Below are 17,867 nucleotides of genomic sequence, written 5' to 3'. Positions count from 1 at the left end.
GGGGCGGAGCGTGACGTCACACGGGGACGGAGGCGTGAAGTCACACGCCGTCGGCCCTGTGGTCGCCGGTAATCAGACCTGGAGCGAACACGCTCCGGGGACTGATTATAAACGGGGTGCCGCGTGCATGATCCCGGGGGTCCCCAGTGGCGGGACTCCCGCGATCAGGCATCTTATCCCCTATCCTTTGAATAGGGGATAAGATGTCTAAGCACCAGAGAACCCCTTTATACCTATCTTTATCCTATATGAAGCATACCCTTATACCTATCTTTATTTTATATGAAGGATAGCCGTATACCTAACCCATGCATGCTCCTTCATAAACTCCTTCACCTCACATACGCTGCTACCACTCCTGCAGGAAAGCTATTCCATGCATGTATAGAGACATGGGTCTTTATCTCTACACAAGAGGACTCACATCCAACATGCTTTGCCAGGTCTAACAAATGGTAACATTCAATACTACAGTAAACAAACCATATCTACAAAGGGGACCTCCCTAAAACAGGTGTGATAGTTTAGCCTCTAGTTTACAGTACTCAGGACCCATCATAATTCCTTAGCTTCTTGCTTGGCTTTCTGTAGGCATCCCTGCTCACTCACACTGGTCCCAAACACTGCCAAGTACTGCTCCCGCACTGCCTGTGGCCTTTCTCCCAGAGCTATGAGCCTCATGGCCCCTTTCTCCTGGATCAGAGGCAGCCCCTTAACCTCTTAAGAACCCAGGACGTCCCCGTACGTCCTGGCGATTGCTGCGCGCATGCTTCAGCAGGCATCCAGGGCAGGCATTCAGCAGGCATCCAGGGACATGCTTCAGCAGGCATCCAGGGCAAACACCGAGGGGGGCCATGTAGGCCCCCCATGTTGGCAATCGTCGCAAATCGCGAGGGAAATCGCCCTTGCCATCTGCGGCGATACCGGGCTGATCGGGTCTCTGGGACCCGACCGTCCGGTAATTTAGCATGATCCCGGTTGTCACAGACAGCCAGGACCATGCTGGAGTATAGGAGCGAGGTGCCAAGCCTGCCACCTCCTCCTATCCCCTGCGATCCGTCGGTAAGCTAACCGACCAATCGCAGGGGGGTGGTGCCTGGCCCCTAGAAGTCCAAAGAGGATGGGAGGAAGACCGGAGGACGCGGCGGGGGACGGGGGAGTGCTGGAGACCGGCCCTGGTACTTACCTCGTCCCTGAAGACCCGGATCCCGGCAATGAAGACGGCGGCGGTGGCGACAGGTGAGTTCATCTTCGGCCGCGGCGCGGGACCTTTGCAGAAGTCCAGACCACCGTAAAGCGATCTGGACTGCTCCATCCGGTCCCCTTACAATACAACTCCCAGCATGCCCAGACAGCCCTTGGCGTCTGGGCATGCTGGGAGTTGCAGTATTGCAACATCTGGAGGTCCACAGTTAGGAGACCACTGTGCCCTTCCAGATGTTGCAAAACTACACATCCTCAGCATGCCCTTACTGTCCAGGCATGCTGGGAGTTGTAGTTCTGTAACATCTGGCCCTTCAGATGTTGCAGAACTACCACTCCCAGCATGCCTGGACAGTTTTGGAATACTGGGAGTTGTAGTTTTGCAACATCTGGAAGGGCACAGATTGGGAACCACTGTATTAGTGGTCTGCAAACTGTAGTCCTCCAGATGTTGCAAAACTACAACTCCAAGCATGCTGGGAGTTGTAGTTTGGCAACATCTGGATCTAAAGATGTTGCTGAACTACTACTTCCAGCATGCCTGAGAATGTTTGGGAACTGGAGGCACACTGGTTGGGAAACATTGTCTGTTTCCTAACTCAGGGTTTCCAAACCCGTGTGCCTCCAGCTGTTGCAAAACTATAACTACCAGCATGTACTGATAGACTGTGCATGCTGGGAGTTGTAGTTTTGCAACAGCTGGAGGTCCCCCCCCTTCCCCCCCTGTGAATGTACAGGGTACATTCACATGGGCAGGGGGCTTACAGTGAGTATCAGGCTGCAAGTTTGCGATGCAGCAAATTTTGCGCAGCAGCTCCAACTCGCGGTGGGAAACTCGCTGTAATCCCCCGCCTGTGTACCCTAAAAACACTACACTACACTACCACAAAATAAAATAAAAAGTAAAAAACACTACATATACACATACCCCTACACAGCCCCCCTCCCCAATAAAATTGAAAAACGTCTGGTACGCCACTCTTCCAAAATGGAGCCTCCAGCTGTTGCAAAACAACAACTCCCAGTATTGCCGGACAGCCGTTCACTGTCCAAGCATGCTGGGAGTGTTGCAACAGCTTGGGGCACCCTGTTTGGGAATCACTGGCGTAGAATACCCCTATGTCCACCCCTATGCAAATCCCTAATTCAGGCCTCAAATGTGCATGGCGCTCTCTCACTTTGGAGCCCTGTCGTATTTCAAGGCAACAGTTTAGGGCCACATATGGGGTATCGCCGTACTCGGGAGAAATAACCTAACAAATTTAGGGGGGCTTTTTCTCCTTTCACCCCTTATGAAAAGGTGAAGTTGAGGTCTACACCAGCATGTTAGTGTAAAAAATATAATTTTTTACACTAATATGCTGGTGTTGCCCTATACTTTTCATTTTGACAAGAGGTAAAAGGGAAAAAAGCCCCCCAAAATTTGTAATGTAATTTTTCCCGACTACGGAGATACCCCATATGTGGGCACAAAGTGCTCTGGGGGCGCACAACAAGGCCTAGAAGCGAGAGTACACCATGTACATTTGAGGTGATTTGCACAGGGGTGGCTGATTGTTACAGCGGTTTTGACAAACACAAAAAAACAAAACCCCACATGTGACCCCATTTCGGAAACTACACCCCTCACGGAATGTAATGAGGGGTGCAGTGAGAATTTACCCCCACTGGTGTCTGACAGATCTTTGGAAAAGTGGGCTGTGCAAATAAAAAATGTTGTACAGCCCACTGTTCCAAAGATCTGACAGGGGGGTAAATGCTCACTGTACTCCTTGTTACATTCCTCAAGGGGTCTAGCTTTTTTTTTTTACGTATGCAAAAGTCGTGAAACCCCTGTGGAGTTTTAAGGCTCACTTTATTTCTTATTACGTTCCTCAAGGGGTCTAGTTTCCAAAATGGTATGCCATGTGTTTTTTTTTGCTGTCCTGGCACCATAGGGGCTTCCTAAATGCGACATGCCCCCGAGCAAAATTTGCTCTCAAAAAGCCAAATATGACTCCTCCTCTTCTGAGCATTGTAGTTCGCCCGTAGTGCACTTCAGGTCAACTTATGGAGTACCTTCATACTCAGAAGAGATGGGGTTACAAATTTTGGGGGGTATTTTCTGCTATTAACCCTTGCAAAAATGTGAAATTTTGGGGGGAAACACAAATTTTTGTGAAATAAAAAAAAAATTTTTTTTACATATGCAAAAGACGTGAAACACCTATGGGGTATTAAGGCTCACTTTATTCCTTGTTACGTTTCTCAAGGGGTCTAGTTTCCAAAATGGTATGCCATGTGTTTTTTTTTGCTGTCCTGGCACCATAGGGGCTTCCTAAATGCGACATGCCCCCGAGCAAAATTTGCTCTCAAAAAGCCAAATATGACTCCTTCTCTTCTGAGCATTGTAGTTCGCCCGTAGTGCACTTCATGTCAACTTATGGGGTACCTTCATACTCAGAAGAGATGGGGTTACAAATTTTGGGGGGGTATTTTCTGCTATTAACCCTTGCAAAAATTTGAAATTTTGGGGGGAAACACATTTTTGTGAAATAAAAAAATTATAATTTTTACATATGCAAAAGAGGTGAAACACCTATGGGGTATTAAGGCTCACTTTATTCCTTGTTACGTTCCTAAAGGGGTCTAGTTTCCAAAATGGTATGCCATGTGTTTTTTATTTTTTTTGCTGTTCTGGCACCATAGGGGCTTCCTAAATGCAACATGCCCCCCAAAAACCATTTCAGAAAAACGTACTCTCCAAAATCCCCTTGTCGCTCCATCGCTTCTGAGCCCTCTACTGCGCCCGCCGAACACTTTACATAGACATATGAGGTATGTGCTTACTCGAGAGAAATTGGACAGCAAATATAAGTATACATTTTCTCCTTTTACCTCTTGTAAAAATTCAAAAATTGGGTCTACAAGAACATGCGAGTGTAGAAAATGGAGATTGTGAATTTTCTCCTTCACTTTGCTGCTATTCCTGTGAAACACCTAAAGGGTTAAAGTGCTGACTGAATGTCATTTTGAATACTTTGGGGGGTGCAGTTTTTTAATGTGGTCATTTGTGGGGTATTTCTAATATGAAGACCCTTCAAATCCACTTCAAACCTGAACTGGTCCCTGAAAAATTGTGAGTTTGGAAATTTTGTGAAAAATTGGAAAATTGCTGCTGAACTTTGAAGCCCTCTGGTGTCTTCCAAAAGTAAAAACTCGTCAATTTTATGATGCAAACATAAAGTAGACATATTTTATATGTGAATAAAAAAAAATAATTATTGGGAATATCCATTTTCCTTACAAGCAGAGAGCTTCAAAGTTAGAAAAATGCAACATTTTCAAATTTTTCATCAAATTTTGGGATTTTTCACTAAGAAAGGATGCTAGTTACCACAAAATTTTACCACTATGTTAAAGTAGAATATGTCACGAAAAAACAATCTCGGAATCAGAATGATAACTAAAAGCATTCCAGAGTTATTAATGTTTAAAGTGACAGTGGTCAGATGTGCAAAAAATGGCCGGGTCCTAAGGTATAAAATGGCTGGGTTCTTAAGGGGTTAAAGGGATACTCCACTGGCCAGTGTTTGGAAAATGTAGTTCCAAACTATGTGCGCGTGCGTCGAGACCTCACACCCCGCCCCCTCAATGCAAGTCTATAGGGGGGGGGGCGTGGCACCTGGCTTGGTCTTTTCCCAGGTATTTATGACTTAAAGGGAAGACTCTCTCTACTCCCATGTATTCAGCATAACTGCCAGCCCTGGCTGCAGCCATCACATCAGAAGCATTATTTCTCACTAGCACCCGGTGGTATTAGGGCTTCTACAACCACAATAGAGGCTACAGAATCCATAAGAAGCATCATGTCTTCAAAGGAGAAAAATAGTGCTGGGAAACATATCACCCCTTTGAGCCCTATAACCTAACACTGGTATGCTAAATGGCTTCAGAATTGTAATCCACCATTTTCTGTGTTTCCTTTAGGGCTGAAAAAAAGGTTTATTTCTGCAGTCACCAACAGTCTTATAGGCATGGTCAGGGGATCGCAATGCCCTGAGGCCATCATGCCTATCTCCTCTACGTAAGCGCTGGGACCATTGTGTGTCTGACACACAGGTCTTCAGTGCATGCACCCTCCCTCACGGCATCTTCACTGAGCAGGCGCTCGCTTCCGATGCCTCCCTGCTTAGAGCGCCTGTGTAATGCTACAGACAGAGAGTCTCTGATTCTAGAATTGCACAAGCACTCTGAGCAGGGAGGCATAGGGAGTTAGAGCTCGCAAGGGGAGTGAATGCTTGCTCAGTGTACTCACCACGGGCACCTTGGTGCAACAGAGAGAGCGCATGCGCTGAGGACCTGTGTGTCAACCACATAGCTTCCCCAATGCTTACATACAGGAGATAGACATGGTGGCCCTGGGGAATTGGGAACCTGTGGCCACGCCTATCTGACTGTTGGGGACTGTAGAAATAAAGTTTTTTTTTTTTTTTGAATGAGTAGAGCTACTGTAAAGCAAACACAGGTAATGGTGAATTACAATTTTAAAGCCCTTTAGCATACTGGTGTTAGGTTATAGGGCTCAAAGGTCCTGAAAGTTGTCCTTTAAAGGTGGGCTCTGTCCTCACCTGACTATCTTACACTTTGCTTCCCATTAAAAGAAATGCATTCGGGTAGTATAGTATAAATAGGACAGTAGTACAATCAGGGCCGCCATCAGGGGGGTACAACCCATACCCCTGTATGCTGTATGGGGCCCGGAGCTTCAGGAGGCCCGGACATCCCTGGAACTTTTTTTTCTCCTGGCTTGTCACTTATACCCCCTGATGGCAGCCCTGCTTGTCAGTGAGCGACTGTCACTCACTGACCGCTGGGTGCCCGCAAGGACTATGACCGGGCCTCATAGTCCAGGGGGCCCGCACATTTCTGTTAAATTACCTATTTCTAGGGCGCGGGCCCCTTAAAAATCGTAGTAGGGCCGGACAGGCCAAGGGCTTATTGGAGTAGAGACGTCACGTGCCCTGTGCAGGAACGCATGTCTACTCCAATCACCTGACTTTTCACTGTCTACGTCCCCGAGCGATCTCCTTCATCCTCTCCGTGCAGTGAAAGGAGCAGCAGAAGCCTTACGTGGTTTCACCGATCCCCGGCAAGGTAGGTGAACTTGCGTGGGGGGGGGGTGTCTGGGTGGGTCTGGGTATTCTGGGAGTGATAAGAGGTGATGAGTGGTGCAGGGGGGGTGGTGATGAGAGGTGCAGGAGGGGTTATGGGGGTGATGAGAGGTGCAGGGTGGGGATAAGAGGTGCAGAGGGTTATGGGGGTGATAAGAGGTGCAGGGGGGTAATGGGGGTGATAAGAGGCGCAGGGGGGTTATGGGGGTGATATGAGGTGTAGGTGGGGTTATGGGGGTGATAAGAGGTGCAGGGGGTTATGGAGGTGATAAGAGGTGCAGGGGGGTTATGGGGTGATGAGAGGTGCAGGGGGTTATGGGGGTGATAAGAGGTGCAGGGGCAATGAGAGGTGCAGGGGGATTATGGGGGTGATGAGAGGTACAGGGGGGTTACGGGGGTGGTAAGAGGTGCAGGGGGTTGATGAGAGGTGCAGGGGGGTTATGGGGGTGATAAGAGGTGCAGAGGGGTTATGGGGGTGATAAGAGGTGCAGGGGGCTATGGGGGTGATAAGAGGTGCAGGGGGGTTATGGGGGTGATAAGAGGGGCAGGGGGTTATGGGGGTGATAAGAGGTGCAGGGGTGATGAGAGGTGCAGGGGGGGTTGTGGGGTGATGAGAGGTGCAGTTTTTTTGGGAGGGGGGGTAATAAGAGGTGCAGGGGGGTGATAAGAGGTGCAGGGGGGGATAAGGGGTGCAGGGGGGTTATGGGGTTGATAAGAGGTGCAGGGGGGTTATGGGGTGATAAGAGGTGCAGGGGATTATGGGGGTGATAAGAGGTGCAGGGGGCAATTACAGGTGCAGGGGGGTTCTGGGGGTGATGAGAGGTACAGGGGGGGTTATGGGGGTGATAGGAGGTGCAGGGGGTTGATGAGAGGTGCGGGGGGGTTATGGGGGTGATAAGAGGTGCAGGGGGCGATGAGAGGTGCAGGGGGGTTATGGGGGTGATGAGAGGTACAGGGGGGTTATGGGGGTGATAAGAGGTGCAGGGGGTTGATGAGAGGGGCATGGGGGTGATGAGAGATGCAGAGGGGGTTATGGGGGTGATAAGAGGTGCAGGGGGGTTATGGGGGTGATAAGAGGAGCAGGGGGTAATGAGAGGTGCAGGGGGGTTATGGGGGTGATAAGAGGTGCAGGGGGGTTATGGAGGTGATGAGGAGTGATGAGGACACAGAGGATAAGAGGGGGTGTATATGTATATATGATGTGTATGCATGTCTGGAAGTATTATATTCAGGGTACAGTGTGGGGCAGCATTATATTCAGGTTACAGTGTGTGGCAGGATTATATTTAGTGGGTACAAGGTATAGCAGTATTATATTCAGGGTACAGTGTGTGGCAGGATTATATTCAGTAGATACAGTGTCTGGCAGTATTATATTCATGGTACAGTGTCTGGCAGTATTATATTCAGAGTACAGTGTGTGGCAGGATTATTTTAAGTAGATACAGTGTGGGGCAGCATTATATTTAGGGTACAGTGTGGGGCAACATTATATTCAGGTTATAGTGTGTGGCAGGATTATATTTAGTGGGCACAGTGTATAGCAGTATTATATTCAGGGTACAGTGTGTGGCAGGATTATATTCAGTAGATGCAGTGTGTGGCGGGATTATATTCAGGGTACAGTGTGTGGCAGGATTATATTCAGGGTACAGTGTGTGGCAGGATTATATTCAGGGTACAGTGTGTGGCAGGATTATATTCAGGGTACAGTGTGTGGCAGGATTATATTCAGGGTACAGTGTGTGGCAGGATTATTTTTAGTGGGTAGAGTGTACAGCAGTATTATATTCAGGGTACAGTGTGGGGCAGTATTTTAAATAAGGTACACTTTCTGGCAAGGTTATAATGATTACTGTCTTTTTGCAGAGGATGAGGATCTGCTGACAAAGTGAGGAGCCAATGATGTCTGGATGTCAGACTCTGTAGAGAAGATGGAGCTGGAGGAAGATCTGGTCTCTGGACCCGATGAAGAAGAAAAGACAACAGAGAAGACGTCACTCAGGTCACTGATATCATTGTGTATTCTCCTGACTGTCCCATTAGAGCTGTAGTCACTTGTAAGTTCTGCAGTGATGATGGGTAGAACTGTGTCCAATCTGTGTCTCTCCAGCTGTTACAAAACTACAACTCCCTTTGCCAGAGGCTCTCCAGACATGATGGAAGTTTCAGCTTTCCAACAGCTGGAGAACCACTTCAACCAAGGTGATCGATGAGGGTCTCAGCAGTCGGACCCCCACCAAAAAAATGGGCTGCTTATTATAAAATGCCCAGGCCCCCGAGGTAATTTTTTTCATCGGGGCCCTGTGGTTTCTAGCTACACCCCTGCGCAATGATACAGCATTGGGGGCAGCGACTAACAGCAGAAAGGGGCGTACAACAAATTGTGCCCCGGCCCATATAGTTGTTTTAGGCCCCTTTTTGCTAATAGTTTTCCCTCCATATAGTTGTAGGCCTCTATTAACAGAGGGGCCTACGCAAACCGTATATAGTTTGGGTAGGCCCCTCTTTAAAAGGAGTAGTCTGGTGAAAAATAACTTATCCCCAAGGATAGGGGATAAGTTATAGATCGCAAGGGGGGTCAAAGCGCGCGCGCGGGGGGGGGGGGGGACGCAGGCCTTAAGCTGTGTGGGGGGCCCCAAAATTTCTGATGGCAGCCCTGACTACAATACTATAGCATTTCTGCTGTGGCTGACTGTACCCTAATATACTCACAGCTGGGGAGATTTATCAAAATCTGTCCAGAGGAAAAGTTGCCGAGTTGCCCATAGCAACCAATCAGCTTGCTTCTTTCATTTTTGAAAAGGCCTCTGAAAAATGAAAGAAGCGATCGGATTGGTTGCTATGGGCAACTCAGCAACTTTTCCTCTGGACAGGTTTTGATAAATCTCCCCCATATTCCTTAATGTCATTGCATGAGGCTTTTGTTATCTAGGACGTCATAGGATAAACCTGAATGTCAACTAAAACCACCCGCTTGCTAGTGATTGTGATTACAGGGCCATACATGTACTGTATGTATGATGAGAAAGGATATTAGTGTATAGTGCCTAGCATTACAGAAATAAAGTCTTATAAAACCCTAAATGGTTAATTGGATATAACTAGAATTGTTTTTTTTTTCTTCCAGCGTTTTTATAATCCAATTTTCAACATGCATCATGTCTGTTGGTTCCCTACTGCGTGAAATAGGTGATTACCGGGCCACCATTTACTCTTCTTCAATTATTTACGGGCATTTTTATTTACAGTTGAAAACATTTAATATTGTAACAGATAATCTGGGAAAATCTCCTATATTAAGATCTAATTACGGTATTATGCGGCACGGAAAATTTACAACACAGCGGCATTAATCTTTTCTAACAGCTCGCGATATCAACTTGCAAAGTTCAACACCCAGTGAGTCAGACGCACGAAGGCACACGATGAAAGATAAGAAAAAGTCATTGTAGGTAGTAGAATTTGGGAGTAAAGGGGTCTCTAGGGCAGCTGGTGCCTACGGCATATCTCCAGTTTGCTATACATATGTATTTTCGGTGGCTCAATTAAAAGATTAAATATGATAACCTCCACTGAAATTAAGGCAGTGTTTTCCAACCAACGTGCCTCCAGCTGTTGCATGGAGACAGATGGGGAGTGGTTTTTAAAAGAAAGTAGCTCTGTTTTTCTATTCCTGGATAGCCCCTCTAAATGGGCACTGTCGGAATCAAAAAAAATGTATATGTTGTACATCTTGGCAAAGTATAAATCTTTTTAGTACACCTTATAAAAAAATCTCCTTTATGAAAAAATAAATAAAAAAAAGAACACCTAGGGGTCCCCATAGCATCCAGAACATAATCCTGTCCAGCTGCAACATCATCTTTGTCCCCACTAAAGCACAGGTTTGGACAGAGTCCAGGAAGTGAGGGCGGGACTAGCACTTCTCTGTGGTCGCTCCTGTCCTGTCTATCAGACTGCTGCTAAAAACAGAGAGGAGGGGGTTACAGAGCATCCTGCAGTGATTGGATGAAAAGACCCAGCGCAGCACAGCAGACTCAGGAATGAAGTGAATGCATGGTAAGTGAGGGTGGGTCCCGGACATGCCCCTTCCCAAGCAGTGGATGTCAGAGTGAGTTAGCAGCAGAACAGAGGGATTGGTGTCAGATGCTTAAAGCAAAGGTTATATCTTTTCTCTCCAGTGACTCCTTGGCTTGTGTTCGAACCTCCACGTTTGATTACTTCTCCTTACCCCATCGGGACCTTTGGCAGGATACGGGCAGCCTCCAAACTAATGGGTCAAAGAATCTGACATTGACTGACTGCTTCATGTGTTCTTCGGTGTTACGCTCGCGGCGTAATACCATACGGCGTGCGCGTATACCACTTTTTTTTCTACCATTTGCTAACCTAAATACCGCACTTAGAGCACCTACCAACATTGTCTTTCATATGTAATACTACAGGTAGGCTCAGAAGGAATTAAGATTTAATGTAACTTGTGTATATTAATAATAATAAATGTAGAGAAGAAAGGAAAAAGGATCAAGGAGAGGACAAGGATTAGACTGAATGGAGGATTTGGTGACCAATGACAGCTTTTCATGGCCTCCAAAATAACTAACACTGGCACTTTACAAGACGTGCTCCGGAGTAAAAAAATAAAATAAAATAAAAAAAAAAAACACCTGCCTTTGCAAATATTTAGATTTTTTTATTTTTATATAAATTTCAAGGAAACCTGAGGAAATTTCTAAAATATTCTTGGCTACAAATGTTCTCTTGCTTTGTGTCTATACCTCATATGCATGCCTTAGTATCTCCATGGTAACAGACGAGATACAAATTGTGTGTAGTGTGACCCTGCGGTCATACTCCTTTCTATCTGTCCCCGACTTCTTGCTAACATACTTTCAGCAGATGGAATTTGCGTAGGAGTTGTAAACACAAAACGGTATGGATGTTTTTCACTATTTGCAAACTTGATTAATTTTTTTAAAATGTTTTGTTATTATATTTATTTAATACAAGTAAATTATTTAGGAAGCTGGACATGCCCTTTATGCTATTACAAAATAAGATACAGATGTATCCAAGGTTATCTTAAATGAGTTAACCCAACACAGCAATATGTTGTGCTGGAATATCCTATACCAGGTATCAAGATAAGGCCATAAATTGAGGAGTATTGTTAAACTTAGGTTTGTTTAATGTGTTATGATAACTTATCTCAACTTCAGGAAGGCAGTACGATATCTAAATGCGTCAGGGATCAAGATGACACTGGCTACATCTGAAAATATTTTGACTGTTAAAATTAATGCCCACTATATCACCACCAGAACACATGGTGACTGGTAGAAAGCCACATTCTATAGCAAGTAGATCAAAATACAAATTGTGGAAGGGCGACCATGTCTGTTTTCTCTATTTGAATTCACGTTGTGTTTTCTATCCACCTCTTTTTTTTTTTTTTTTTACTTGGTCTGCACTCTACCCCTCCCCCTCCGCCCAGCCCAATATAAATAAGCAGGAAGCTGCACAGGGCCCCCTCCTTTCTGGCAGCCTCCCAGTCTGACTGGGAGCACATGGTAAGTGAGCTTTTACACCTTGTTTACACTGGTGTGGTTCTGTGCGGTGTCCATTGCTGCCTTGGAGTTGCTCAGCCAGTGGGTCATTCCCCCTGTAGGCCCTGGTGTTGCGGTGGTTGTCACCATCCAGTGCAATGCCATTTTAAGCTAAAGACCTTACGGACACACTCTAAATAGGTGGCCTTGACATGGCGAGTGGGCTTGTAATTTTTGATCAAAATGTATACTAACCACTTGATGGTGTTTGAATTTATGCTGAGAAGCATGTAGATCAAAATACAATTTGTGGATGTGCGACCGTGTCTGTTTTAGCTATTTGAATTCATATTCTATAATTAACTGTCAAAAATTATATTACAAAAACACAGACATCTCTTAATAAAAACGTCTTGTGAAAAAAAAAAATATGTATATAAATTTGGAACTCATAATCTAAATTCACCTGCCAGTATGTTTTTGGAGTGTGGGAGGAATCTTAATTGGAGGAAACCTATGCAAACAAATGTAGAACATAAAAACTCTTTGCAGATGTTGTCCTTGGGATTTGAACCTAGGACCCCATTACTGTAAGACAAGATTCATTGTTTAGCCAGGCACAGCATCACACGTGCGGTTGTGGCTGTGCCTGAAACATCAGCCCAGTCCTATTATCTTGAATAAAACCATGTGACAGTGAGCTGCAGTACCACACATGACCACAATCCTATTAACAGTACTATACCAGGGAAAACAATGAAGTTGATGTAGCCCTCAGTGGAGCTCCTTCATTTAGCGGATCTGTGGGAAGCCAAGAGATGGACCCCTGTTTATGATTAAATTAGACCATCAATATTAAAGTCTCAGACAACCCTTTCAAATCCCTTGTCATTGAGGATGTGTTTCCTGACCTTGTCCCAGTCTATACGGTAAAGCTGATGTGAGCTTCAAACAGAAAATAGAGTAAGCCTAAAGCTACGCCTTTCTTTTTTTTATAGTCACTAATAGGGATGAGCAAATTGATTCAGAACCAAATAAAATGTGTACCAAAATGTACAAAACATCCTGATTTGTCTAAATCTGAACTATTTTATTAGTTTGTTGTAGGCGAATCTGAACAGGAGCAGTGAAGATCCGTTGTATGCCTCAGAGAACACTGCCCTGTGAAAGTGTGCCACCTGGAGGTAAGCACCACCTCTTACATTTGCTAGGTCAGCGTTTCACATCTATCCCAAAAAGTGTTCTCTAAGCAGGAGCATATATCATATGAATTCTGCTTAGTACATAGTTTTTCATTGGTCCCATAGGGCACCACAGAAACTATGTAGAGTTGCAGGGGCTCATTTTGACAGGAGTCACTGTTTCTCTACAGGAAGAAGCGATGAGCTATGCATCGTTGCTTACTGTTTGGCTCTGCAGGTGTAGAATTACTACGAAAAAAAAACAAAGCGAATAACAGAAGATTATTTGCCAATGTACATGAACACCAAAAAACACCATAACACCAAAAAGCATATGTGAATCAATATCTATTTTATTAGCATATATGTAAATTTAGACAAAACATGATAAAAACAGATTAAAATGACATGATAAATCCAAGAAAACTACTCAGAGGGGACAGAGCAAAAAAGTGGAGGCTCCAGCACTGACCATCGGCCAAACATAAATAGTAAGGTGCATACATGAATAAGAATAGAAAACCAGATTATAATCAAACTAAAACACAATCCCCAATTCAAAAAATAAAGAGCCAGTGCATTTATAAAAAGCCAAAGGAAAATGCATATAGTAACAAGGGAAGATTATACCCAGTGGTGGAAATGACATCCAGAGCCCCAACACCCGACGTGTCTCCCAATCAAGGCTTCATCCGGGGTGTGGTCATCTGAGGGATATCTCACCCACAAATACCCAAGCTGACCAACAGCATCAAACAAAAACCATAATAAATCACTGACAGCTGTGAATCAGTTACCTGAGATAGCAGAAGACTGCCATGCTGTCCGTGGTAACCATAGACCAGAACTGCATCAACCAGGTTTCACGATACAGTATCAAGATCTCGTGAACCACTCACCCGGTCAGCATCTTCTCCGTTGCCTATCAGGAACACCGTAATGCGTGCAGCACAGAGAGGAGAGCGGTGGAGGTCATCCGGACAACATATGACAGTGAATTTCAGAAAGAGAAAGTCAATAAAAGGTCACCTAGGCAATACACCGAGCAGCAGAGCCAAGCAAGAGACCCAAATACAATCAGATGCTGCGCAAGGCTGGGCAGTGCAGGCGGCCAAACAGGAATAACAGCTGGCAGTCGGTGCTACACAGCATTCTGTACAGAACCGTAAGCATAACATAAATTGCACTCGTGACAACATAACCAACAATGCTTCAGGGCAAAGAAAAATAACAATAACAGAACCAAGAAAGTATGATAGGAAGGATAGGAATTATAAAAACATGCAGGTAGGTAAAATGAGATTTGGTGTCATGTGTTGCCTGGTGACCTCCAGGCAGGCCAAAGGCCAAGTTATGGAATCATACATGTGTATTATAATTGTATTTGTGTATGATTTATAATATAAGGCATGGGTGAGGGTTCATTCAGACTGTGTATTTGCTTTTGTGTATTCCAGTTTTATTGGGGGTCTGTCTGCCTGTGTTAGTTATACCTCCTTTGAAGTCAGGCACTCTGGCCATCATAAAACAAACTAAGATAAGGGACCTGGAAAGAGGGATGGCAGCCCCCCTTTGCTGGTGACTTGCTGGGACAAGTAGTAGATACCCAGAGGCCTGGTGACTTTAACCCTTGCACCATCACACTCTCTCTAGCATCTTGCCTGGACTGATAGGGTATGATCATGACAACCGGTGGCAGCGTCAGGATATATTTAGAGATTTGTAGTGCTTGCTGGCTTTTACCTGTAAGGAAACCTTAGCACTAAAAGAAATTGCATACATATTCTTGTGTGTTAATTCCAAAGACAGAGCTCAGTGCTGGTTTAAAAGACATACAAAAAGAGTGCAAGAATATTCTGCCCTCCCAGTCTCCTGTTTTACCTCCTCTGTCTCATCTCAGAAATATGGAGGCATATCGCAAGCAGTCCAAGCATGCACTGGAGCTAATGTGCCAAGAAAAGAAGATCCCTACTGCGGGAAAGAACAATGAACAACTTATTGCTGATCTTGTGGAGTATGATGCCCAGGAAGCAGAGCTGAGTGACATGAGACAGAGTCCTGCAGCTGGAACTGCCATCCAAGGACTGATCTCTCCATAGTTACATAGTTACATAGTTACATAGTTAGTATGGTTGAAAAAAGACATACGTCCATCAAGTCCAACCAGGGGATTGAAGGGAAGGATGTAAGGGGATAAGGGAAAGGGATGTAGTTTTATAATTCTGCATAAGCATTAATGTTATTTTGTTCCAGGAATGTATCTAACCCTGCTTTAAAGCTGTTAATTGTTCCTGCTGTGACCAGTTCCTGAGGTAGACCGTTCCATAAATTCACAGTCCTCACGGTAAAGAAGGCGTGCCGCCCCTTTAGACTAAACCTTTTCTTCTCCAGACGGAGGGAGTGCCCCCTCGTCCTTTGGGGGGGTTTAACCTGGAACAGTTTTTCTCCATATTTTTTGTATGGGCCATTTATATTCTTATATACGTTTATCATATCCCCCCTTAAACGTCTCTTCTCAAGACTAAACAATTGTAACTCCTTTAATCGCTCCTCATAGCTAAGATGTTCCATGCCCCATATTAGTTTAGTCGCGCGTCTCTGCACCCTTTCCAACTCCGCAGTGTCCCTTTTATGAACAGGCGACCAAAACTGAACAGCATATTCCAGGTGAGGCCGTACCAATGCTTTATAAAGGGGGAGTATTATGTCCCTGCCCCTCGAGTCCATGCCTCTTTTTATACATGACAATATCCTGCCGGCTTTGGAAGCAGCAGCCTGACATTGCATGCTATTCTGTAGTCTGTGATCTACAAGTACACCCAGATCCTTCTCTACCAGTGACTCTGACAGTTTAATCCCCCCTAAGACATACGATGCATGCAGGTTATTAGTACCCAGATGCATAACTTTACATTTATCCACATTGAACCTCATTTGCCAAGTGGATGCCCAGACACTTAGTCTATCCAAGTCATCTTGTAACTTATGCACATCCTCTATAGACTGTACCGTGCTACAAAGCTTGGTGTCATCTGCAAAGATAGAAATAGAGCTGTTAATACCATCTTCTATATCATTGATAAATAAATTAAACAGCAGCGGGCCCAGTACTGAACCTTGGGGTACACCAGTAATAACCGGGGACCAATCAGAGTACGAATCATTGACCACCACTCTCTGGGTACGATCCATGAGTGTTCAATCCAGTTACAAACTAAAGTTTCCAAGCCCAAGGACCTTAACTTACCTGTCAGATGTCTGTGAGGGACAGTATCAAACGCTTTGGCAAAATCCAGAAACACTATATCCACAGCCATTCCTCTGTCAAGGCTTCTACTCACCTCTTCATAAAAGCAAATTAGATTGGTTTGACAACTTCTATCCTTAGTAAACCCATGCTGGCTATCACTTATAATACTATTATCCCCTATGTATTCCTGTATGTAATCCCTTATAAGTCCTTCAAACAATTTACCCACAATGCACGTTAGACTTACCGGTCTATAATTGCCTGGCGAAGACCTAGAGCCCTTCTTGAAGATTGGTACCACATTAGCCTTGCGCCAGTCCCTTGGCACAATACCAGACACCAGAGAATCTCTAAATATCATGAACAAGGGTACAGATATTACTGAACTTACCTCTCTAAGAACTCTTGGGTGTAGTCCATCCGGCCCTGGAGATTTGCTTACATTTACTTTACTTAACTTACCTTGTACCATCTCTACATTAAGCCAGTTCAGTACATTACATGATGTGTTCCCAGCACTGACCTGTCCAATGTCAGCTCCTTCTTCCATAGTATATACAGAACTAAAGAACCCATTCAGTAGCTCCGCCTTCTCTTGATCGCCCGTGACAACCTCCCCATTATCATTATTAAGGGGTCCTACATGCTCTGTCCTTGGCTTTTTTGTATTTATATATCTAAAAAAATATTTAGGATTAGTTTTGCTTTCTTCGGCCACCTGTCTCTCATTTTGAATTTTTGCTGTTTTTATTACATTTTTACAGATTTTATTAAGCTCCTTGTACTGTTTAAATGTTATAGCTGACCCATCAGATTTGAATTTTTTGAAGGCTATTTTTTTGTTGTTTATTGCTCTTTTAACCTCATTTGTCAGCCATGTAGGATTTAGTTTTAATCGTTTATATTTGTTCCCCTTTGGTATATATTTAGCTGTATAGTTATTTAGAGTTGATTTAAAGATGTCCCATTTACCTTCTGCATCAGCATTTGAGAACACCTCCCCCCAGTCTATGTCCTGTAGTGCAGCCCTCAACCCAGGGAAGTTTGCCTTTTTAAAGTTATATGTTTTTGCTTTCCCCGTCTGTCTTTGTTTTCTACATTTTAAGTCAAAAGTAACTATATTGTGGTCGCTATTACCAAGGTTTTCCCTCACAGTTACATTACCAACCAGCTCTGCGTTGTTGGAAATGATCAGATCCAACAAGGCATCACTTCTTGTTGGGTCCTCCACAAACTGGCCCATAAAATTATCCTGCAATAAATTTAGGAATTGTCGCCCCTTTGTAGTTTTAGCCAACCCCGGACCCCAATCTATATCTGGATATTTAAAATCCAGGGGGACTCAGTAACATTACTCCCTATCAGGACAGTACTCAACAAAAGGCCTTGGACTCTTATATGTGGTCTGCCTTACAACACCTTGGGAATGCGGATGCTATTGTGAAACTCCAACTGCTTCTCCAGTACCAAACTGCAGAGAGAGAGGCCCAGGCATGAGCCGCAGAGAGAAAGGTGCAAGCCACGGAGAGAG

At 44.7% G+C, this 17,867-nt stretch overlaps 1 long non-coding RNA gene across 1 annotated transcript; it reads left to right on the top strand.

The window, feature by feature from the left end:
* Positions 1–6,222: 6,222 nt before the first annotated feature.
* Positions 6,223–9,763, top strand: LOC130361307 (uncharacterized). The gene is made up of 3 exons (XR_008890956.1): positions 6,223–6,339; positions 8,226–8,361; positions 9,487–9,763. It is a non-coding gene; the product is annotated as an uncharacterized LOC130361307 (long non-coding RNA).
* The last annotated feature ends 8,104 nt before the right edge of the window (positions 9,764–17,867 follow it).

Source organism: Hyla sarda, chromosome 3 (assembly GCF_029499605.1).
Source record: "Hyla sarda isolate aHylSar1 chromosome 3, aHylSar1.hap1, whole genome shotgun sequence".
NCBI lineage: Eukaryota > Metazoa > Chordata > Amphibia > Anura > Hylidae > Hyla > Hyla sarda.
The sequence above is the reverse complement of the archived record's forward strand: the minus strand, read 5'-3'. Positions and strand labels throughout refer to the sequence as shown.